The sequence below is a fragment of the Felis catus genome, chromosome A3, assembly GCF_018350175.1.
Source record: "Felis catus isolate Fca126 chromosome A3, F.catus_Fca126_mat1.0, whole genome shotgun sequence".
NCBI lineage: Eukaryota > Metazoa > Chordata > Mammalia > Carnivora > Felidae > Felis > Felis catus.
Window position 1 is genome coordinate 55,596,495 of NC_058370.1, and position 24,091 is coordinate 55,620,585.

Here is a 24,091-nt window from a genome sequence, read left to right on the forward strand (position 1 = left end):
TCTAGGGGGGCAAAGGTAGTGGGGTCCAGCCTTTCCAGGAGGACCGTCTCTGCCTCGGATATATGGAAACCTTTCCTTCATGTTTCCACCTAACATTTGGGCCTGAGTTTGAAAAAGGAACAATGGGGGCGCCTGGGTGGCGCAGTCGGTTGAGCGTCCGACTTCAGCCAGGTCACGATCTCGAGGTCCGGGAGTTCGAGCCCCGCGTGGGGCTCTGGGCTGATGGCTCGGAGCCTGGAGCCTGTTTCCGATTCTGTGTCTCCCTCTCTCTCTCTGCCCCTCCCCCGTTCATGCTCTGTCTCTCTCTGTCCCAAAAATAAATAAACGTTGAAAAAAAAAAAGAAAAGAAAAAGGAACAATGGAGAGATCTATGTGGAAATCGTTGTGTGCGTTTTTTTGCAAGTGCAGAAGTGACTCCATTTGCTTTTTCCTTGAAGTTCTCCTGATCAAGATATTGATAAAAAAAAAAAAATCATGGCGGTGTAGATCCCAATGAGTATCATCTTCTGACGTTGGGATTGTATCTTAAAACTAACCAAAGGAATCATTTACTGATGACCCAAATTTCCTTTCACGAATTAACAAATTCTCTCTCATTTTTCCCCCCGTGGAACTCTACTCATCTGTAGTTAATCTAAGAATTAACATTTAGCAAATTAATGCCTTCAATGAGGTATGTGCCTAGTGGCTCGGTTGATTAGAACCCTGTGCTAATGAGATCACGAGTTTAGTCCTCAGGAGGGCTGGTTCCCTTCACCATGGTCCCCCTCTGAACCCCAGCCAGGTCTCTAAATGAACACTGCTTACAAGTGGCCTTCTGGGGAAGAATCAACACAGATTTTTCATCATTTGTGGGAAAAACAACAACTCAAAGCAGATGCCTTGAGTATGACAGTGATCCCATGGGGTAACAAAATGGCACCCTAGAGGCTGCAAAGACTTTTTGCAGACTATGGAAGGCTTTCGGGCTGGGAAACAGGTTTGGTATGTGTAGGTGGCTCCAATCCTACTAAGTTAAAGGGGGAGTGTCATCTAGGAAGAGTAGGAAGCTGGATGCCAGGGGGCGTCTGTGAGGACAGAGTGAGAGGAGCAGACTTCGAGGGACACTTGAGGGGAATTTTGTTGAGTTTTCACTAATCCTTTCTTTAAAAGACGGATCATTCTGGGCCTCCCCATTAAGGTCTGTAGTCATGCAACCCATGGGACCATTTCTTCCACAGCCAGGCCACTCTAGCCTTTTGTCTCAGGCTGGCAGGAGACACAGTGGCTAAGAGCTTGAAGAGCAGGGGTGGCTCTCACTCTCTTGCTTTCTCTCCATTTTCCACTCCCAGAAACCACTGTTTCAGATCCAGGTCCATTTCCAAGGCTAAATCTCTCCCAAGCCTGACTGGGTGCATTGATATCCTCCGAGGCCATTTCTTGGGTTTAGGGAAGAATAATGCATAATGAGCTCCAGCTGTGCCTGGTGGCATTCTCCCCCCCCCCCCCCCCCCCCCCCCCCCCCGTTGAAACCAGCAGGCTTTACTAGCTTTCTCCCATCTTCCAAGAATATGCTTCTCTAGGCAAGGGACCACCTCCTTTTTTTTTTTTAATTAAAAAAATTTTTTAACCACTGCACCCTTATCACTTAGCAGATTGCTTTGTATTTAGAAGTTCAATAAGTATTTGTTGAATATTCAGTTATGCAATGGGTTCCACTTGAACAGGGGCAGTTTCTTAAATGTTATCCTTTTATTTTTCTCTTTACAAAATTATACGTGCTGATGGGAAAGAAATTAGAAAACAGAGAATAAATATCAGTAGCCTTTCTTGACATTTTGGGGTGCATGATATTTACATCTGTATGCGTATCTGTCATCTATAAGGGACTCAGACAATACGTATTATTGTGTAATCTTGTTTTTACTCCTATAAAAATCTTTGCATGATATTATATATTGATATCATACACTCTTCCGCTTGTTATCTTTAATTTTTTTTGGAGCACTTTATTGCATGACTGGACTTCAGCTTAATCAGTCACATATTAAAATCTCCTTGTCGCTTAAACTTTCTACACAGTTTTGTTTATTTCCTTGGGACGAATTCCTACAGGAGGAATTGCATGGTTCCGTGGTTTTCTAATTCACTATGTGGTGGCAAGTTATGGGTCAGAGAGGTAGCACCGATATGAACTCCCGCCTGCAACAATCTAGCGAACAGCCACTTTGCTCCCTTGAACTTGAACGGTATTATCTCTCTTTTATGTATTTTGCTGATTCACAGGCAAAAGATATCCATGTTCGTATAAAGTATAAAGGCATCTCCTTTATTAGTAGTGGAACCGAGTATTTTTTCGTGTGGCCATTTTAATGCCTGCTTTGCAAGTTGACTGTTGACATCTTTGAAGAGCTATGTGTTTTGGGGGCCAGTAGACTTACTGCTCTCTGTTTCACAGGGTTATTGTAAGAATTAGTTGAAGCAATCTATTCGAATAAGCTTAAAACCTACAAAGCGATACAGAGATATGTTGATCAGGTTGGTGACCCGGAAGGGTGAGGGTCAGAGGGAATGGTACCTGCCGACAAATGGGCTGAGTAAATGGGTACCAATGAAGACCTGCGTGAGCTCTGCCAGAGGAGAGGGCAGGGAGGGACACCTGTGAAGAAAGGGAAAGAAGACCTGGCCTGAAGATCTGTTACCCTGAGAAGGTCACTGGGAATAGACAAGGTCGGATAAAAGACAGGGACCGGCAGCTCCGCATAGGAGCCAATTGGAAACAAAAGGGAGCAAGATGGGCCCGGGAGCTATAGGAGACGATAGAGATCGTGCCCCGGGGGTGCTCCGCGGTCTCCCTGGGGGCTGGGGTGCAGGCATCTCCTCAGATGTCCCTAAACCAGCCACGGAAGAGAGAAAACATCAGCAGTGCCACTTTTCTGAAGGCTCATCTCCAGTCCAGCGTGACCAGGCCAGGTGTGTTTAGAACACAAAGGGCAGCCGGTGCCACTGCCCACAGGTGTCATCTTCTGGCGGGTGTACACCTGTGCTTTCCTGTAAGTCCCTGGAGTAACCACATCTGGGAAAGGGAACAACAGACAGAAATAAGTGGTAATTAGTTAAAGGTAAAATACTGCACTAAAATTGCCCAGCATGTATATTTCCCCAGTTATGTAAAATAATATATATAAATATATGTCCTATGGGGCGCCTGGGTGGCTCAGTCGGTTGGGCGACCGACGTCTGCTCAGGTCATGATCTCACCGTTTGTGAGTTCCAGCCCCGCGTCGGACTCTGTGCTGACAGCTCGGAGCCTGGAGCCTGCTTCGGATTCTGTGTCCTGCTCTCTCTCTGCCCCTCCCTCGCTCGTGCTCTGTCTCTCTCTCTCTCTCTCAAGAATAAATAAAACACTAAACAATAAATTAATTAAAATAAATATGTCATATATATAATTATAAATATGGTAATATGTTACATACCTGGTATATATAACTATATATAGTGTGTATGTGTATAGAGTAATATGCAATACATATACTATACATATAGTATGCATATTACTATATATATGATATATATATATTTTACCGCATATATAAAATACATAGTTATAGGCATATACATGCATGCCCACGGTCATCTCCAGAGAGTGGTAATGAGGGGAGACAGGGAGGATGAATTATTTTTGCTTTTATTCACGTTTTTAGGTGTTGCTTCACTTGTTCCAACAAATACGTATTAATTCTCTAATCTGTAAATGATCGAGTAAAGAAAAAAAAATTGTTGAGACTAAAAAGACGTCTGCTGTGCGTGCGGCCTGGCCCTGTCACTGCAGCATGGGTGGGGATTTGTTAGGCAGCGGAGCGGGCTGTCACCGGAGTCCCTGCTAACTCGGACAGAGGAACCCCTGGAAGTCCCTGACCGTCACACCTGGGCCCCGCAGAGTGCTGGGCTCATTGGCACGTCACACTTAGATGACAGGGGTAGCCGTGCCTTCTTGGCAGGCAGGACTCTAGCCAACAGGTAAGACCTTTCCAGGCTGGGAGTAAACATAGGCCGCCCTTCCAGATCAGGTGAGCATCGCCACCTGGCAGGGAGGAGGCACGGATTCGTTGCAGGAGAAAGAACTTGAGCTTGGGGCAGGAGGAAAAATGAGAACTTGAGTTCAAGGGCTGCCACTGCCGCCATGAAATGAAGTATCTGACTGGGACTTTTTGTTTTTACATCAGGGAATGCTGCTTTAAGGCAATCCTGTTTCCTATGTCTTTCATGTTCCACTGTCCTGTGATCCGGGGACAGAGTAGGGGAACAAGATTGAGCTGATCTTTGACTTTCTGGAGCTACACTGGAGTTGGGGAGATGGACGGATGGTACACCACGGACCGAGCAGAGAGAAAGATGGCTCCGAAGGAAACCGAAAAGGGTGGGAAGATCAGGACTGGCCTGTTTTGGATCCGGAGATAATGGGACGTCTTCCTGAGGAGAGGATGCTTTAAACCGAGTCAGGAATGAAGAGAAGGGGCCCGCAGGTGAGTAGTAGCTGGCAGAAGGGGGATCCAGGAGGTGGGACTCGAGCTCAGCCTGTTGGCTGTGTGTCTGGAGAGCAGCAAGTGTGGGGAGCTGGTCAGGATGAGGTTTGAGAGGCCAGTAGGTATCAGGTCGCGCCTGGTCCTGTATGTGGGCCATATCTGGATGTTTGATTTTTTCAATGTTTATTTATTTTTGGGACAGAGAGAGACAGAGCATGAACGGGGGAGGGGCAGAGAGAGAGGGAGACACAGAATCCGAAACAGGCTCCAGGCTCTGAGCCATCAGCCCAGAGCCTGACGCGGGGCTCGAACTCCCGGACCGCGAGATCGTGACCTGGCTGAAGTCAGACGCTCAACCGACTGCGCCACCCAGGCGCCCCTGGATGTTTGATTTTATCCTCAGTACAAAGGCAAGGTCAAGCGTGCTTAGAAATCTGACATAATAATGCAACATTAAGTTTTGACTCGGCATGTGTAAAGATTTGCTGAGTGACTGCAAAATAAATAAACGGATTGATGCTCCAGGGTCAGAAAATGTCTTTTATTTTATTTTATTTTATTTTATTTTATTTTATTTTATTTTATTTTATTTTATTTTATTTTATTTTATTTTATTTTTTATTTTATCTATTCTATTCTATTCTATTTTATATTCTATTTTTTTCTATTTTATTTTATTTTTAAGCTATGGTTTTGACTTCTGTTACATGAAAAATCACTCCCATTTAGATTTATTTCCTCCAGATGAGGAAACCATCCCAGCGAAGTGACAAAAGACGGGGCCATATCCCTGTGAAACCAGCAGGCACCCGGGAGCTAGCAGGAGGGAGAGAACAAACACGGGCTTTGAGGTCAGGTAGATCTGGTTTCCAGACCAGCTCTGCACTTACCTATGTGGGGCTTTGGAACAGACACCCTGTAGGTTCTCTGTGAGGCCATTTTCCGTCTTTAAAATGGACGTAATACCATTTACCTCCTAATATATCCGTGTGGACTCAAAGGGGAGAATTTAAACATCTGGCACACAAAAGACACTCAAGAAATACTGGTTTCTATGTTCCTTCATCCCCCCACATTTGACCAAGCCTTCCCCAAATAGAACATCCTGTAGAGTCTTACCCATTTTTTGTTGTCGTTGATGGGACATCCGAAAGGATGTGAGGGTTTTTTTTTTTTTTTTTCTTGTTTGTTTGTTTGGTTTGTGGTAAGCTGACTTTGCACTTTAAAAGGGAAAAGAAGGAAATCTGTAGTACCTCCAACAATGAGCCTTTTTAAAGCCTGCATTGGACTCCAATTTCAAAGAATATTCTTATTAACATACTTTCTTATAAATGGAGCGCTGCTCATCAAATATTTATAAGTAGTAGCCCGAGAAGCCAGCACAGTGCTTGGCAAGCCTGGGGACATTTCCCACGTGCGCTGTGGGATGGCGTAGGCAGGGGAGATCCTTTAATTTTGTGACATGGTTTGGGGGCTCCAGCGTGAGCTAGTCTTGGCAAGGTTTCTCCCTGCTCTTGGCCTGTTCTGGAGCCTTTCAGGACTCCCACGTAGACCGTCCTTGCAGGCAACTCCCTTTGAAGTCCCCGGGAGCTCTTTGAATGGAAAACATACACAACGGGGTGTTGATGCAAGGAAGCATCAGACCTGATATACGTGGAGAATAAAGGTGCTTCTCACCCCAAATATTAGCTCTTTAGCCCAGAAACTACGGTTTGATCATTAAATAAAAAGGCCACCCCCTCCCCCCCAAAACCCACAATCTACCACCAAAGCACCACCATCCACTCACTCAGGAAACGATAAACCTGCTAATTACCAGAGAGTTTTAATTAAGCAACAGATATAGACAGTGCAGGGCTCTGTTTTTACTTTAGGCATATCAATAAAATAAAATTCCCAATTCCAGGGAAACTTGCTAAATGAAAAAAAAAAAATAAACATTACTGTCTTTTGAGCTATCACTCATCGAGTGCGATAATTTAGAAAAATATCTCTATTAGAGATAGAGATATTTTTTGGTTGCAAATGCAGTCGCCGGTACAGCACCAAGCTGCAATTCGCAGACAGGTTAAGTAAATTAAATCACTCACTGTCTTTTTTTTTCCAATGGCTTTAAAAGTTAAAGGTAATTTGCAAAGAAAATGCTCCGTTTGAATTGGTTTGTAATATCTGTTAATGATCTTTAAAAAAATCCACTTATTCACAATCCTGTCCCTGAGGGAATTCCAACGTGCTATCAGAAAAATTTCTTAAGTCTGAAATGTCATTAGCTAGTGATTTCTTTGAAGTAAAAAGCCCTGAAAAAATAAATTATATAAGGTATACAAGTGCGCAGGACAATCACTTTGATGAATAATATCTGTGTTTTTCGTACCTAAAAATGCAACAATTGAAATCCAAGCTGCTAAATTATAGAGCTGTCTCCTGAATTACCTCGGTGTAGGTGTGCCTGTTCTGTTTATTTCACACGTATATTGAGTTCTTCCATATATTTATAGATTGTTGATGTGAAAACAGTAGTGTTGGGCCAATTTTGATTACGTTCATTGTGTTTACCTTTTGGAAACGCAAGGTGTTGCCGAAATACAGCTCTACAGGTGTTGCCATCCAGAATTAAAACAATAGGCTGTTTCCATGCAGTATCGTGGATCCCAGGGCCAGGCGCCCCGAACAGGGGTGCGAATACCTTCGCAGGCCCGCGAATTGTCCAATAGTCGATAACAGAGCTGTGAAATACTACACCAAAGGGGAAATTTTCTTCCTGACCCCAGCTGGCTATCGGTTTTTGCCTGGAAGCAGGGGAGTCTTTGTAATACAATATTAGGCAGTGTAACTGCGGATGCTGGTGTGGCTGCTATAAATAGCTAATCTTTGTGTTTTTTTCTTTTCTTTTTTTTTTGAAGGAGGAGTCGGATTTTCTTAAAACCATTGGCTGCAGGTTAATTACACATTTCATAAGAACACATTTCCTTGTAGCCAGCCTAAATTTGTTACCTTTTAATCCCGCTTTATATAAGGCTAGAATTGTATGAGCCTCCAGGAGCACCTTCATTAAGTCTTTATTTTCTACGTTGGACCTTTAACTTTTTTTTTTTCTTCTTCTTCTTACACATCACTTACCTCTTAGCTAAACTGCGAAGGGACCCAGTTTTATTCATTTTCCCTCAAGGAGAAGGCATTCTCTCCTTCCTAGTCCAGCTAGGTGTGATTCTTATTTTCTGCTCTGTAACTGACATCTGGAGAATACACTGACCATAGGTGAGAACAAGCCACTGATTGATTTTAATAAAGAAGTTCGATAATATTTAGTGCTTCCATTTACTTCACCGAAGGAATGGAAATCAATATTTGAAATGTTTTGGGGAAGTTTTCTTGGGGTGCCATGTATGGAAGATTACACAGAGCAGGAACATGGGACCCAATATGCTATCCTGGAGGGAACACATCCCGTAATCACCTTGCAGGACAAGAAAGAGAATATACAGCCACCGTGTCCGATGGCCCCTAGGATGGGACTCCCCTTTCCTCCTTAAAGATAACCGCTCTTCTGATGTCTGACACCACAGATCTGTGTTTTGTTTTTGTTTTTCAACTTCAGGTGTATTTATGGGCTGTATCTGTGTTGCTGGGTGCAATCCTATTTTCTTTGTTTCATTTCCTTCGATTGTATCAATACCCATTTCAGCCTTGATGATCATTTTGGTGGTTTTCCGTTTTTGGCTCCCTCAGAGAGTGCTACTGTAAGCTTCTTCATGCACGTCTTTGATGGGTGTGCGTGTGTTTTCTTTGGGTAGGTAGACTAAGGGGGAAGTTACTAAGTAGTAGGGCATGACTGTGCTCAGCTTTAATGATGTCCGTTTGCCAAAGAGGTTGTATCAGTTTCCACTCCCACCAGCAGTGGGCGAGAGATCCGCTGCTCTAATCCTTATTAACATTTGGTATTCTTCCTCTTTTTGATTTTGGTCATTCTGGTGGTATGTACTTGAATCTCATTATGGTTTTAATTTGATTTCCCAGATTATTAATAAGTTGAGTATCTTTTCATGTACACTGGCCATTTGGATATTTTGTGAATGGGCTTTTCAAGGGTCTTGGTGATTTTTTCCATTGCAATGTTCATCTTTTCTTTTTTTTTTTCAGTGTTTATTTTTGAGAGAGAGACACAGAGTGTGAGTTGTGGTGGGGGGGGGTGCAGGGAGAGAGGGAAACACAGAATCTGAAGCAGGCTCCGACTCCAAGCTGTCAGCACAGAGCCAGAGACGCTGGGCTAGAACTCATGAACCAAAAGATAATAACCTGAGCCAAAGTCAGACACTTAACTGACTGAGCCACCCAGGTGTCCTGTGTTTTTCATCTTTTCTTACTGTTTTGTAGGAGATACTTATATATTCTGGATGTGATCCTTTTTTATTCATATATATTGCAAATATCTTATACCACCCTGAGTTTGATTTTTCACTCTTTTTATGGTATCTTTGGATGGATAATTTTAATGTAGTTTAATTTTTGCAATATTTTCCTTTATAGTTAGTGCTTTCTATGTCTTATTTAAGAGAGCTTTGTTTTTTATTTTATTTTATTTTATTTTATTTTATTTATTTATTAAAAAAAATTTTTTTTTTCAACGTTTATTTATTTTTGGGACAGAGAGAGACAGAGCATGAACGGGGGAGGGGCAGAGAGAGAGGAAGACACAGAATCGGAAACAGGCTCCAGGCTCTGAGCCATCAGCCCAGAGCCTGACGTGGGGCTTGAACTCACGGACCGCAAGATCGTGACCTGGCTGAAGTCGGACGCTTAACCGACTGCGCCACCCAGGCGCCCCAAGAGAGCTTTGTTTATCTGAAGGCCATGAAAATATCCTTTTATACTGTCTTCTGGAAGCTTTATTGTTTTACCTTCCACGTTTAGATTTATAATCCACATGGCATTGATTTTTGCCTATGGTGTGAGGTTGGGATCAAATTTGTTTTTTCCTCCATGATATCTACTTACTCTGTACCATTAATGAAAAAGACTTCGTTGCCCAGTGCTCTGAAGCGATCTGTTTGTCATAAATTAAGTGCTCACTTATTTATAGAATGATCATATGATTTCCTCCTCCCCCCTTTATTCTTTTAGAATGTGAATTATTTAATAAATTTTTGAATGTTAATCCCATTTTGCATTTCTGGACTAAACCCAATGTACTTATGATATATTATTTATTTGAAGTATTTCAGCGTGTTTTGATAATTTTTCCAACAATGAGTATGCCTGAAATTTACCTGTAATTTTCCTTTACCATAATACCCTTGTCAGGTGCATTATTGAGGTTTAGCTGGTTCATAAAACGAGTTGGAGAGGCGTCCTCTGTATATTCTTTAAAAAAAATTAAAACATAAATAAGTCTAATCTAATATAGTTATTTAAAATATATGTAGTTTGTCTTAAGTATATCATTAGGTTCTCCAGAGAAACAGAGCCTGTGTGTGTGTGTGTGTGTGTGTGTGTGTGTGTGTGCGTGTGTTTATTATAGGAATTGACAGCACAGTTACAGAGGCCAAGAAGTCCCACAATCTACTGTCTGCAAGCTGGAGAACCAGGAAAGCTGATCATGTAACTCAGCCCAAGTCTGAAGGCCTGAGAATCACAGGGATGTGTGTGGAGGGCAATTGTGTAAGTTCTCATTGATTCTGAAGGCTTAGGAACCAGAAGCTCTGATGCCCAAGGGCAGGAGAAGGTGGATGTCCCAGCTGAGGCAAGGAGAAAATTCACCCTGCCTTTCTGTTCTATTCAGGCCCTCAGTGGATTGGATGATGCCTACTGGTGAGGGTGACCTTCTTTACTCATCTACTGGTTGAAACGCTAGTCTCTTCCAGAAACATCCTCACAGACACATCCAGAAGTAATGTTTTACCAGGTATCTGGGCATCTCTTAGCCATGTCAAGTTGATGCATAAAAATAACCAGCACAGTAAGTATTCACCACAATGTTCTTTCATTTCAGGCTTCTGTAGATGTTAACTTAGACTTGCGGCAGGAGACTGGTTTTGTGTGAGTTTGCCTGGGGAAGAAAATGGAGGTTCCACTATCTTCTGGGAGTTTTCCGTGGGCACTGACAGCCTGCTCGTGTGCCCAGGGCCGAGATCTGTTATTCCATCTCAATCCTGGAACCCACGATCACAGCTCATCCTGGGTTTAAAGGAGGGCCTATGAGATGAGAAGCTTTTTGGACATATGACCAACATTCAGATAAAACACCTGCTCCCACCGAGAACCTTCAAAGCCAATTTCATCTGCTTTTGGCCCCTTCAGGTACTGTTCCATGGAGGTTTTTTTTTTTTTTTTTAAATTTTAATCTCCTTCAAAACTGTACACCTCATACCTGACCCCATCTCTCCATTCCTACTTGCTATTGTCCAAGTTCAAGGCCTTATCACCTCTTGCTTGGACTATGGCACTTGTGGGGCACCTAGTGTCCATTTCATCCCCTTTCCAGCCGTCCAAGTGCTCACTCTAAAATGGGCAGCTGGCCTGTAAGTCCATGTTGAAAACTGCTCCGTGGCTCTCCATTGCTCTATGAGGGGAAGTCCAGGCTCATGAACATGGCACATGACTTCTCCAATGACCTGGCTCTTGCTTGCCTCTCCAGCAGCTCTCTTCTCCTCTTCAGTCTTTGCCTCACACTCCGGCAGTTCTGTCTGCTGCAGTTCCCAGTGTTCCCCCAGGGTTCTTTGTGTCCCAGCTTTTGTGTATGCTGATCTTGCCCCAGGGGATGGACTGTCCGTGTCTCTTGCCCGGGCAGTCCATTCTTTAACAATCAGCCCAGGCCAGAGACCCTTGATCCCACCCAGCTGGAGCTGCATGGTCTCCTTTTCATCCATGCCTCTGTCTCTGATTAGACTCTGAACTTCCTGAAGGCTGGGTCCAGATTTTAGTTATTCCTACATCTATAACTCACTATGTGTTGGATCATAGCAGGTGTTCAATAAACACATATAGACTTAAACAGAAGGAACAGCACTTACTAGTTGACTGGTTTGAGTTTCATTCCGTCTTTTTTTTGGAAGCCCCAGATGGAATGAAATGGTCCAAATGCCATGACTAGAAGGGAGGCAGGAAGGCAAAGGTTGTGGAAAATCTGCAGATATCAATCTCTTCCTGAATGACTGATTGCGGTTCATCTGATTAAGACTCTTATGATGGAACTCGCTTTTTCTAGAATGGATTAGTAACCAGGATTTCCTATAAAGATAGATTTTTGCAGAGAAACAAATTTGAACACTTTCCTCCAAGAATTTAAATGAAAAAAAAATAATCCTCCTTGAAAGGCAAATTGACCAATGTCCTTCCCCTTTTCTCTTATTAATAAAAGAGTTTACACAGAAACTCTATAAGAAATTGTGTAAGAGATTCACAAGGATCATTAAAGTCTCTACTAGACGTTCACTTTCACTTTGCAAAATTGGCTATACCCTCAAAATGGTATCACGTAAAAATGGACTTTCTGGGGCTCTTATATATGAATGGGTTTTAGTTGCACAGTGGGGCCATTCATTTTATTTGGCCCATTTATTGCAAGTACATTCTAAATTTGGCCTTAATTATTTTTCCTTTCACAAAAATATTTTGTGGGATCTTTTTGAACCCTGACTACTTCCTTCTTGCCCCTTAAAACAGAATCCAGGAGTGTTATTTTTGTTCTCTTCTAATTAAAATAATTGCTTGGTTCCTTTTAACTAGATTCATGCAGTTATTAGCCTAATACATGGATGGGTGCCATGGGGTGCTTGAGAAACAAAATGAAAAGTGATCATGTAGCTTCACATGAAAAAGATTCTGTGGTGCCAAGGAGTATTATTCCTTTCAGCCGGCATCTTATAAGGGCCTTTAGTAAACCTTGTCCCCCACCCCCCAGACCCTTACTAAAAGACTATTAAGTGAAAGAATGCTTCTATTTTCTCTATTAGGTAGACAGTGAACTCGGTACAATTTGAAGAGGGGCACTTGATATGCCGGGTATGGCACAAAGACTGGGGGTCTGGTTTTAATCTCTGCCCCTGCTTTGTCTTACAGAGTAGCTGCAATTGAAGGATAAATGCTCCATGCCAGTTGGTGTTTGTTCAGAGGACACTGGAAGAAGAGGGACAAAGGTGGCCTGGATGTATGTGTTCAGCAAGGGTTGGCAGGACCCCGTTTCTAAAAGGAGGTTTTAAAATAACGTTTTTGACATCGAGATGGTTCTGGAAGTTGATGTCGTCCAACGGTTTGGCAAACGAAGGAAAGAGGCCTGCGGGCTAAAGCTGACGTGTTGCCTGTCTTTTGTAAATAAAGATTTATTGAAACACAGGCACGCCCATTTGTTGACGGATTGCCTGCTGCTGCTTTTGCACTAGAACACGGAGTAGTAGCGACAGTGACCACATGGCCTACAGAACTGAAAGGATTGACTGTGGTTCTTTACAGAAAAAGGGTGCTGGCTCTTGATGTAGTCTATCCAATTCGCTGAGTATCTTCTAAATAGCTACTCCCTGCTGACAAATGTATTCATAGGCATTCGGATAGCAGCTCTCATCTGATGAAATGCTGAGGCCCTTTGGGAATGTGCTGATGTAACGGGTGTTCGGTACTGGGCGTATGGACAGCAGGAAGTGACGCAGATTTGGGGCCGGAAGTCATGGTTGAGAAAAGACTCTGTCATTATTGTCTCAGTGGCAAGTCACTGATCACAGCTGGGATCTTCCTTTGTCTGCTACATGGAGGAGAAGGTGCTGAAACTTCTGGCTTGGAGTTCACTTTTATTAACTACTTCAAGACCTTATGGAGGTCAACATTATGGAGGTCTGCCTCCAGGCCAAAAGTTGGGCACCCTTTGCCACTAATGGGTCATTGAGTGGGTCAAGTGAGAGAATGTGAGTCTCTAAACCGTAAGATGCTGTATTTGTGACATATGAAAACATCAGGGTGAGTGTTATTTCTGTTTGGCTTGTGAAGACGCAAGACAGATAGCCTACCCCAGGTCAAGTGCTAAGCCATTAGAGGAGCTGGAAGCTAGGTTTCCTGATTTAAGTCACCATTCTTTACAGCATACCATATGCTGTTTTAAAAATTTTACTTTATTTGAGAGACAGAGAAAGTGCAAGTCGGGGAGGGGCGGAGAGAGAGGGAGAGAGAGAGAGAACCCCAGGCAGGTTCCTCAAATCAGTGCGGAGCCCAACTCAGAGCTTGAACCCACGAACCGTGAGATCATGACCTGAGCCGAAGTTGGACGCTTAACTGACTGAGCCTCCCAGACGCCCCCACCATATGCTTCTTTACAGCATGTTTCTTTCCATGGCTTCAGAAAGGCTCAGTTCTTTTGTTCATTCATTCATTCATTCATTCACTCACTCACTACTGAATATTATTTAAAAGCCTGCTATGAATGGAAAAGGAGCTGAATTTTTCAGGGAGAGTGAGGACTATGTAAAGAAAAGTTGGAAGACTCTTAGAATGATTTTGTTCTTAAATCGTTGTGATGAGACTCCTCCAGAAGGATACAGATTCTTCTCTCGATTTCCTCTGTCCTGCCCAACGGGCTGGCCCTTAGTTGTGATATGGAGAACAAAAAGAGTAGATGGGTTGGAAAAGGGAGAGCAATCCTGTCATTCAACAGCCTGACATGTTCTTTTATGGTGTGTGTGCGTGTGTGCGTGTGTGTGTACTATTTATGTGTGTGTATATACCATGAAAGCAAAGAGAGAGATGCTGAAATGTTGATAGCAGATTGTACCAGCAACTAACGGTTGCAGACCATCTAGGTTTGGAAGATTTGCAAGTTAAGATTTTGTATATAAAGTCCAAGGGCCTCCAGATCAGAGGAATTTTCAAATACGAATTGTCCAATTAAGTGACATAAATTAAACATGCCAGATGTGGACTTATTTTACCACACTGTTTAAATACAGCCTTCATTCAGATTGTATTCATTCAATGATGTGTCCTGTAATTTTTGAAATGATGATTATCAAATGTGCCCAGAGGAAGCAGCTTCCACCAAAATACTAAGTTTGCCTTGTCATGGTCAGAGAAGTGAAATTCTTGAAAGTTTCTGTTTTTGATACTTGCTATTTTAACAGGGAAATTTGCCAATATTTTCTTAATATCCAGTGTTGTGGGCTACTTGTAGTTTGTTTTTTTTTCCAGGTTGATCCGTGAGCCTAAGTCTATGGTTCTCTGAAGCAAAGGTGCCAGTGAAGTTGCTTCATAAAAAAACAAAACAAAACAAACCTTCCAGAATCTTCCATTGGAGAATTGTCACCTGCAAAGACCTCTGAGAGGTACAGTAGAAAATTCTGCCTTATTCTCCTCCCCCTCCCATCCCATAAGTCAGTCACAGCCCTGACAACTGAATTTGGGGGGGGGTGGTATTTGCTTCTGTAATTCATTAACGAAACCATGTTACTTCTCAGATGGTCCCAGGACCCAGGCTGCTGCTATTTTAAGAAACGTAATTTGGTTCAGCACACACAAAAAACATATTCATAGCAGGTCTTAGTAGTGATACAGGTAACACTTTTCAGATAACTGTGAGAAATTTGTAAGCATTAACTAATTTATTTAACTTCCCTGTAATTGAGTGAATTTTCTTCCATTTGCGGCGGGAAAGCCGTTCCGTTTCTAATTCTAATCTTTTAGCAGGTGTTCTCCTGAATAATTGTCATTAGGGTGGAAATGTTTTGTAGAGGGGAAATAAATCTTTCAACACAGTGTAAAATCCCACCAGAATAGATGACCTCCATTTCCTCAGTGTATAGCCTATTTTTAAGTGATTAAACAATGCTCTGGAAAAAAGTCACATTTCCTTGAAAACCATAGGAACCGTTCTCATATTACTATAGCCGCTGTCACTACCACTAATGTGTGCCATGTTCCTGATGGTTTACACGTATTACTTTGAGTTCCCCAGGAAGGAGAACTTGAGGAAGAATTTCATGTGCTGTCTCTTTAGTGGAGAGGTCAGTCCCAGAATGGGACGGGTTTGGGAGAATGGTGGTGAGGCTGAGACGAAAGGGGCAAATACAAGGGTGTGTTATTGATGTGGTCCCAACTTGGTGTGTGGCGTAACTGATTGCTCAGTCCTTGGGAAGGAGGTAGGCTAAATATTGGCCTCCAGAGAAATGTCTTGTATCCTAATTCCTAGAACCTGTGAATGTTACCGACTGTGCCAAAGGCTTTGCAGATGTGACTAAGGGTCCTGAGGTGGAGCGATCACCTTGGGTTATCTGGGGAGGTCCTAAATCCGATTGTAAATGTCTTTATAAGATGGCGGCACAGGCCGAGGTAGATCTGACACATGGAGGAGAGGGCAGTGTGATCAGGGAGGCAGGAGTTAGAGTGATGGGGTCACAAACGATCGCATGTGGGCGGTCACTGGAAGCTGGAATCCATGAGGAAGGGACCCTCCGGTAGGGCCTCTGGAAGTGGCACAGCCTCTACTGGCCCCTCGGCAGTACTGACCGCAGACTTCTGCAATAATCCACGTCTGTTGTTCTGAGCCATCACATTTGTGGCAATTTGTTATAGCAGCCACGGGGACCCAATACAGGCACTGTCCTCCCAGAGCATAAACCATGAGGTCTCAGGATGGACTCATAGAAGGAAGATGGCAAAAGAATTTGTTGGCTAGTGCCAACCACCGATTGGTGAACGGTTTTCCTCGTGGGACATTAACACCCCCTTATTTCCTCGTCTTACCTCTGGGCTGAGCATGGCTGGGAGCGGAGTTTCGCTGGAGTTGTCTCATGCTTCACGGGTGATAGGGAAGCTCCGGGAAGGGAGGGCAGAGGCCAGCCAAGGGGACAGAAGAAGAGGCTCCATTGGGTTGCACATGACGAAGTCTGTGGAGTGGAGGCAGGGGGAAGCAAATAGCTGACAGTCCAGAGCAGTGTGGCCAAGTCGCCACCTGAAAGGTGGCACACAAGGGGATTTGAAGCAGTGTTCTCCTTGGCCCTCCTCACAGGCGCACGAGGCACGGGTGGTATGATCTCGTCAGCATGCACTCACTCTCCGGTCGTGAATAGCATTAGCTTCTGGAGCTCACTGTCACTCAGGGCTGCACGTGTCACCTTCAGATGCGGTCACGGAAGTCCTTTCCGTCAGTTGGGTCAAAAGCCGCCTTCGCGGACTACTCCACGAGTGGCTCTAGGTTTACTTCTTGATGCACATTAAAATAAGGCTCATTCTTGGCACGTGATGGCTCTCTGCAAATATTTGAAGACAGTTTTTATCCTTTTCCCCCCTACCACGCAGGGCTCCTCCCACTTCTTCAACTCGGGCCTAGGGGAGGAGCTTTCTCTTTGTGGCTGGTGGCCACGCCCACCCCTCCTCGGGCCAGGTTTCAGTTTGTGCCCCCGTAGGGAAGCTCACAGAATGCCCCAGAACTTCAGGTATGGTCTTCTCGGGCATATGGGGTTCTTCCCTCCTTGGTTCTTTACGTCGTTTAATGTAGCCAGAGATTCTTGTTATTTCATTTTTTGCCAAGCACGACGTTTGTTTTTGGTTGTACTGAGCATAGTGTTGATCACAGCGCTTCTGACACTTGTTTGTGTACGGATGACCCTGGAAGTGTAGGTTAGTACCAAAGGTGCCCCAAGGGCTCCAAAGAATGAATCACTTTGCAAGTGGTGTTACTGTATGATCAGATCGTGGAGATCAGAGTGCCACCCCACGTCAAGGCACATAAACAGGCACAGTTTTGTGCAGCATTGAGGTCAGTTGGGGATCCCTACAGGTCAGCACCAACTGGCCACGTGAGCTTGAAGGGCTCTCTCAGCCAACCTGCCCTGTTACCGGCCTCCCTCCTCAGAACAAGGAGCCAACCAACCAAATCCAGTTCTGGAGACGGAGGAAATCTACCCTGATAGAGCAGGCAGCATTCTACTCGTGGTCCAATCCAAGACCCCAGCACCTTCTTGCAGGAAGATTACCATGGACTAAGAAAGCCAGTGGACAGGTGTTCCACATCCATTATCTGCCATGTTCACAGTAACCCTGCAAGGTAGATATTGCAGTCTTCCGGTTACAGATAGAGAAATTAAGGCTCAGTTCAAAGGAAATTTCCCAAGGTTTGAGCATAGCAGACCTAGGGTTGAGATTCAGGTGGGTCAGTCTTTCTGCTACACCGTGTGGTGGCTAAAGTGATTTTGAAGCTGTAGGAGAGGGAAGGGTGGGGGGTCTTTGGATCTCTGTAGGTGCACTGAGCCTTGAGCTGACCCTTCCAGGCCTCCCCAAAGGAGCTGGGTAGAACACGGTTGGCATTAAATGGCTAGTCTTTGTAAGTTCTCCCTCAGTGACTGGGTCTTCTAGTGTCATACACGTTAGGAAACATCTCCGCCACATTCTGGCCCAACCTCCACCGTTCACAAATTCGGGACTTTCTTTGGCCCAACACCCATTCGCTAAGTGCCTTCTGGGTCTTTTGTACCAAGCCAAGATAGGGACGGAAGAACAGGGGCCCTTGGTTTAGGTCATGCAGGCTGAGAGTGCAGGAGTTTGGATGAAGGTCTCAACGGTCTAGGTCATTGATCCCAATCCTGCAGAGAAGCCAGTAACATTAGAACTTCCTCTGGGCGTCTACCCAGACCGAGGTGTTCTTGAACCCATGAGGTTGGATAATATTGTGTGAAGCATTATCCAACCTTTTACCTCTATCTAGTTTTTTCTTTTCACTTTTACCTCATTCAAGCAACTAGGCCAGTGCCTATTTTTTTTTTCAGGGAGGGAAGTGACAGTGAAAAATACGTCTTCCCTGGTGGTGGCAGATTCTTTAGGTTGACACTCTCAATCCCCTCCCTACAGGCTATTTCCTGTAACAGAGGCTAGAAAACCAACAGCTCACCTTCCCACCCCCCTTCAGATTGGAGTAGGTGGATGCCTCCAGTGCTGGCGGGAAACGTAGGCCATGGTCCATCGTAGCCACTTCCTTCCCAGCCAGCTTTGTCCTGCTCACATGATATGGGATGCCCAGGGGACAGCTGCCGTTGTTAAACAGCACTAAACAGGCTGGAAGCTAGGAAGAGCCTGGTTCTTTGACTGCGTCTTTGTTTCGCCCTGTGCCCGATTTTTTAAAAAAGTTTTATTTTATTTATTTTTGAGAGTGGGGGGCAGGGAGAGAGGGAAAGAGCGAGAATCCCAAGCAGGTTCCGTGCTGTCAGCGCAGAGCCCAACACGGGGCTTGAACCCACGAACCGTGAGATCATGACCTGAGCCGAAACCAAGAGTCGGACGCTTAACTGACTGAGCCACCCAGGTGCCCCTGTGCCCGACTTTTTTGTGTCTCACATTAAATTTCTATTTGGTCAAGCCTCTGTTGTTGGGTTTCTGTGATATCCTTCCAGACGCAAGCCTTACTGTTTTGCTACATTCTTGGGGGAACAGAAAGCCTTTAGGGCCCAGCTAAAGAGTGGAGATTACAAAGTCTGTGGGTACATTTCACAGTCTTGATGGTGGGGGAAACGGCAGGGAGAAGGAGATCTATCCTTGGTCTCTTGACATCTGGTAGGAGCTGTAATTGTGGAGCACGAGGCTGTCCAGAAGCTTGGGCAGAAGGCTTGTGAGGACCAAGGAGGGGGGGGGGGAGGACTGAGTGACATATCAAAGGTTGCCTGAATAGACACATGACATCAAACACTGATGGCCTCTCCCTTACCATGTCTTAGAACTAAAGAATCCCCAGAACTTGGCCATGGCTTAGGCACAAGGGAGGCCCCAATTCTGATATATTTCTCTCTCTATGTATAAAATATTTATTTTGAGAGACAGAGAGAGGGAGCATGAGTGAACCCAGGGGAGGGGCTGAGGGAGAGGTAGAGAGAGAATCCCAAGCAGGCTCCATGCTGAGCATGGGCTCAATTTCATGACCGTGAGATCATGACCTGAGTTGAAATCAAGAGTCGGATGCTTAACCGACTGAGCCACTCAGGCGCCCCCAGAACTTACGTATTTTTAATGCCTGAGCTGAGGACTGAGATTAGCACCGGCTCTGTATTAGAATGGGCAGAACACGTAGAAACCCTCTTCGCAAGGTCGAAATGGATGAGTCACACTGGATGAACCCAGGGGTCTGCCTGCCTCCACTCCTGCGTGGGGGGGGGGCGACACTTTACCCCTGAGCGGTGGCACGGGGCTGCTGGGGTTCCGAGTGTTTTGGGGGTCTCGAGCTGACCTCTGTGACGGGCTCCTTGTTCTCTCTTGCGATCCCTGAGGTGCTCCTCAGTGTCAGGACTTGTTTCCGTTCAGTGGGTAAATTCAGGACGGAGGTTCAGGGAGGGTGGGCCGAGAGAGGATGTTTGTCTCTCTGTCCTCACAGAAACGTTGCTCAAGACTGCTGAGGTGAAAGGGGGGGGAGAATTCAGCAAATTGGTTTTGATTTTGGAGATGATTATAATTAAGCCAAATCGTTTCCTGCCCTCTTTCAAGGCTACCACTTTTCCAACTTTCCGTTCAGTTCGGTTCAGCCGCAGCACTGGGGTTATTTGGTCCTCTCAGAGTTGGCTGTCTGGCTGTGGGCGCTTTTCCAGCCCCTGGTAACCGTGTGACCTGGGGCAAGTCACTTTCGTGTGTCGCCGTGTCATCTGTAAAACGGAGTGGACGACTGGACCCCCTCACAGGGTTGGGTGAGGGGTAAAGCCCTGGGAACGGGACTGACACGCAGCACACAGAGCATGCCGTGGGCTACTCATCGGGCTCAGGCTCCCTGACCTGCAGCCCCATCATTCCCTAGGCGACAGGCGGCACTGGCATCACTATGAAAAAGCTACATCATCCGGTGCAAGTCTAATGCTTGCCTTCCGACAAGAGCGGCGAGCTACAAGTTCACGTTTATAGCTTTGCCTAGGTGTCTACTGAGTAGCATTGCTTTTTGCGTTTTGTTGGAGAGGAGGTCATTGGCTTCAATTCGCTCCCTTGTGCTTCCTGGAAAGGTGGTGGCTTGATCACCGAAGGGACCCTTCTGCTCCACCCCCGTAGGGGCTTCCGAAGATTGCCCGGTTCTATCGCGGGGTTGAACTTCCCATCAGGAAGTCAAGTATGGTCGGAATAAATCTTTTAAAATGAAATCCCTGCTTGCATCATTTATGGTTACATCTTCTTTCCTTTGCTCGATCCTAATGGTTGCTCGAGTTTGGATGACGATCCCTGATTCCTCATCGCAGGAGCAACCCTCCCCGCCCCCACCGGGGGAGAGGGTTCTCCATGAAAGTTGGTTTCACTCTGTTGCTCAGAAGGGCTGTATTCCAATGAGCTCCTTCCCTTCATTCGTTATGCTGAAATCATATTTCTAGAGGACAGAGATGAATGCCGTGTACTTATCTGATGAAAATGCCTGTTGTTCTAAATCTATTCTCACAGACTTTTCCCCTCTGATAGACATTCAGCGACACAACACATTAAAAATTATATCTGTATCAGTGGTTTCCTCTGTTGTCGTGACTGTGGCCTGTGCGCATGTGCTTGGACCGAAGCGAGCGGCGCTAACCCAGGGGTCCCCTGTTCCGAGCGGAATGTATCAGACAATTCTGAAACAGTTGCCGCTTTGCAAAAAGCAAGATTGGGTTATATTTTTTATTGATTGGCTAGAAAAATCGCACAGTTGTGTAAACACCAAATGCGAAAATTACATTACAATGAAAAAGTACAAGGAAACACTATTTACCAAAGGCTTTTTACCCAAGTGGCAGTAATGGAGTGACCCATTGTTACGGGCAATTCGGCAGGTCTCTCTTCGAGGCCATTTTCCAAATGTTTTTGCTGTTCAGCAGGGCCTGGGGATCAGGACTGAGTATAGTTTAGTCCTTGCCCACCGGCGTCATCAAAACCTCCGTTCATCTTTGAGTTCTGTGCCCCCCACTTTACCAAAAGAATAACGCCTCCCCCAGAATTACGCAAAAATCGTCGGCAAAGTTAATTGAAATCCGGATCTCTTAATGTTTTTCTCTTTCTTAAGTGATGGCTTGCCTTCTGAAAAGTGAGGTTTAAGTCAAAAGACGGCTTTAATTGAAGATGAGTGAATTGGTAGGAGAGAGAAAGTGGAGGTAGAAAATTTTCCAAGAGACTGAAAGATAGTGTTTGCCTTTAGGATTTCCTTTCCTTTCAAGTTTTACACTGGGGCTTAAGGAATGTTACCAGATGCGAAGAATGACCACGGCCGCTGCTCCGTTGTCTCCTTCAAGGGCTGGAAATGCTTTGAAGGAGACCGGCCTCTTCCCTTTCCTCCCACGGGGCCAGAGAGAGCATGAGGGGCAAAAGAGAGCAGTGGAGGACTTCCTACCACCAGAAGGAGGTCAGCTTCTTTATTCTAAAGATTCTCCACCTTTCTGATGAGTGAGGTATTCATATCCTAGGGATTCAGGCCTGTGATTTGGCTTAATGCCAGCAATACGTGTTATATTTAAAGCAGCTGATAATCTGCAAAGTAAACTCCTTCGCTGGATTCGCATGCCCATTTGGGGAGGCAAACGCAACTGGTATTTTATTTATTTATTTATTTAAAAAAAATTTTTTTTTCAACGTTTATTTATTTTTGGGACAGAGAGAGACAGAGCATGAACGGGGGAGGGGCAGAGAGAGAGGGAGACACAGAATCGGAAACAGGCTCCAGGCTCTGAGCCATCAGCCCAGAGCCCCACGCGGGGCTCGAACTCACGGACCGCGAGATCGTGACCTGGTTGAAGTCGGACGCTTAACCGACTGCGCCACCCAGGCGCCCCCGCAACTGGTATTTTAATCTCTACTTTGTGGGGGAAGACACTGAGACTCCAGTGGATTGGAACTTGTCCAAGATGACCCAGCCAGCGAGGGGGAATCAGGTCTTTCGGCTTTAAGGGGAAGAGGTAGGGGGTCAAGGCCCAGGCACTTACCTTGATGGAGCTCCCGATGCCGGGGTAGACAAGGCTCATCGTCAGCCACTAGGGACCCACACGGTGTCCCTATAGTGCCCTCGCTTAGTGCCAGTCCTGCCACTGGGCTTTGCAATTCAGAATGCTGTTCTGACTCTCTTTGGTATCTTCCAAAATATTCAGACAAAGAACTCCAAAAGGCATCTGGTCAAGCTTTGCGAGGGGAGAAAACTTATCCTCCGATTCCCGAAGCCCTGAAGTCAGGGATTTGATTATGCTTATCATGATCTCAGCTTCCACCACTCCAAATGTGATTAGTTTTGTAATTAGTTAATGTCATTACCTGTCATCAAATCCAGACAATGTTGGTCTCTCAAACCTCCCGTGGCACACAAACCCACAACCTGACATCTTTTCACTATTTAACACTGAGTTGCTTGAAGAATCCTGGCAACTGTCCCCTCTTTCCTAGACCACAGGTCTGAGAGTTAGGGGAAAGATGTATTTCTTGTGTTTCTTTAAGGCGATTTAAAATTCTTCGGTCCGCTTCCCAAAACTTTTCTTCACTCCAAGCAAAGCATAAATATAATCTTTTCAGCAAATCTTATACCCCACCGTATTTTCCTTCTTATGTATGTTGGCTATATTTTGCTTTGGGTGGAATGGCCAAAATGAGACCCAGTTTACCGTAGGGAAACACCCTGTTAAGAACTATTTTTACCTTATAGAAAATGCTGCTTGTCTTATTACTTACTTGCTACTAAATACTGGGCAAATGGTTTTCTTCTTTGCTTCGGTTCTCTGATATTCTCCAACTGATATTCTCTGCATGCCTGTTGGGTGCAGGTACTTGGAATACAGCGGAGAACAGACTGGTGAACTCCCTGTCCTCTGGGAGCTAATGTTCCAGTGGAGAAAGGCAGAGAATAGGAACTGAGTGTTTAAAAGTACAGGACACAGTACGTGGGCTGGACATGTTCCGTTTGTCCCTCCAGACCCCCCTCTTTCCCCTTTTCCACCCTGCTCTGTGGAGAATCCTGGGAAAGTAGGTCCCTAGGGGTGACATCAATGGCTTCTTTGCCAATAGGGTCGGGCTGGATCAGGAGCTGGAAACTGAGGCACAGGAGAGTGAGGTCAGGGTGCTGCTGACGGGTTAGTCCCTCCCGCCGGCCCTAGGGGGACACAATTGCTTTTCTGTGTGGCGGGAGTCACCCCCTCCCCAGTGCTGCTTCAAGCCTAGGGGTGATATCTGGTCGCCACAGTTTTGGTTTTCTTAACCCCAGTGACGCCTCTGTAAACAGACCCTTTGCTGGCCTCTCCTGAGTCACCCATTTGAATGAGCCCTCTGTTTCTCACCGGGACCCTGACTGGCACAGTAGGTTAAAAGGCAATGCCATGGAACAATGCCATTTCTTCCAGGCATTTCCCCCCCCGCCACCCCCCCGGGTCGTCGGCTACATCGCTTGCTGTCCTGTGCACACTTTTGGACTAAATGTCATCCGACTTCAGGCTGCGGTGCTCCCCTAGGACTCAGTTGCTCGTCGATGGAGGCCACGTGATTCGTCCTCATTATACTTCGCAAAACAAGGGCACCTCCTCTACATGCTCTGAAGACGGCGATTGTGTGCTGCGACCCTTGGCCAGCCCTCAGCACCTCGTGAAGTGTGAGGGGGCCACACAGACTTGCTCATTCCTAGACGGGTTCAGCAAGCCCCCGCTAACCAACAG

The 24,091-nt window shown here is 45.4% G+C and overlaps 1 long non-coding RNA gene across 1 annotated transcript in view; it reads left to right on the top strand.

The window, feature by feature from the left end:
• The first annotated feature begins 3,556 nt into the window (after positions 1-3,556).
• Positions 3,557-24,091, top strand: part of LOC109498119 — a 71,104-nt gene continuing 50,569 nt past the window's right edge. The window contains exons 1-5 of the long non-coding RNA XR_006595458.1: positions 3,557-4,505; positions 10,285-10,407; positions 10,495-10,802; positions 12,564-12,651; positions 14,673-14,806. This is a non-coding gene — a long non-coding RNA (uncharacterized LOC109498119). The remainder of the gene's footprint in view (positions 4,506-10,284; positions 10,408-10,494; positions 10,803-12,563; positions 12,652-14,672; positions 14,807-24,091) is intronic.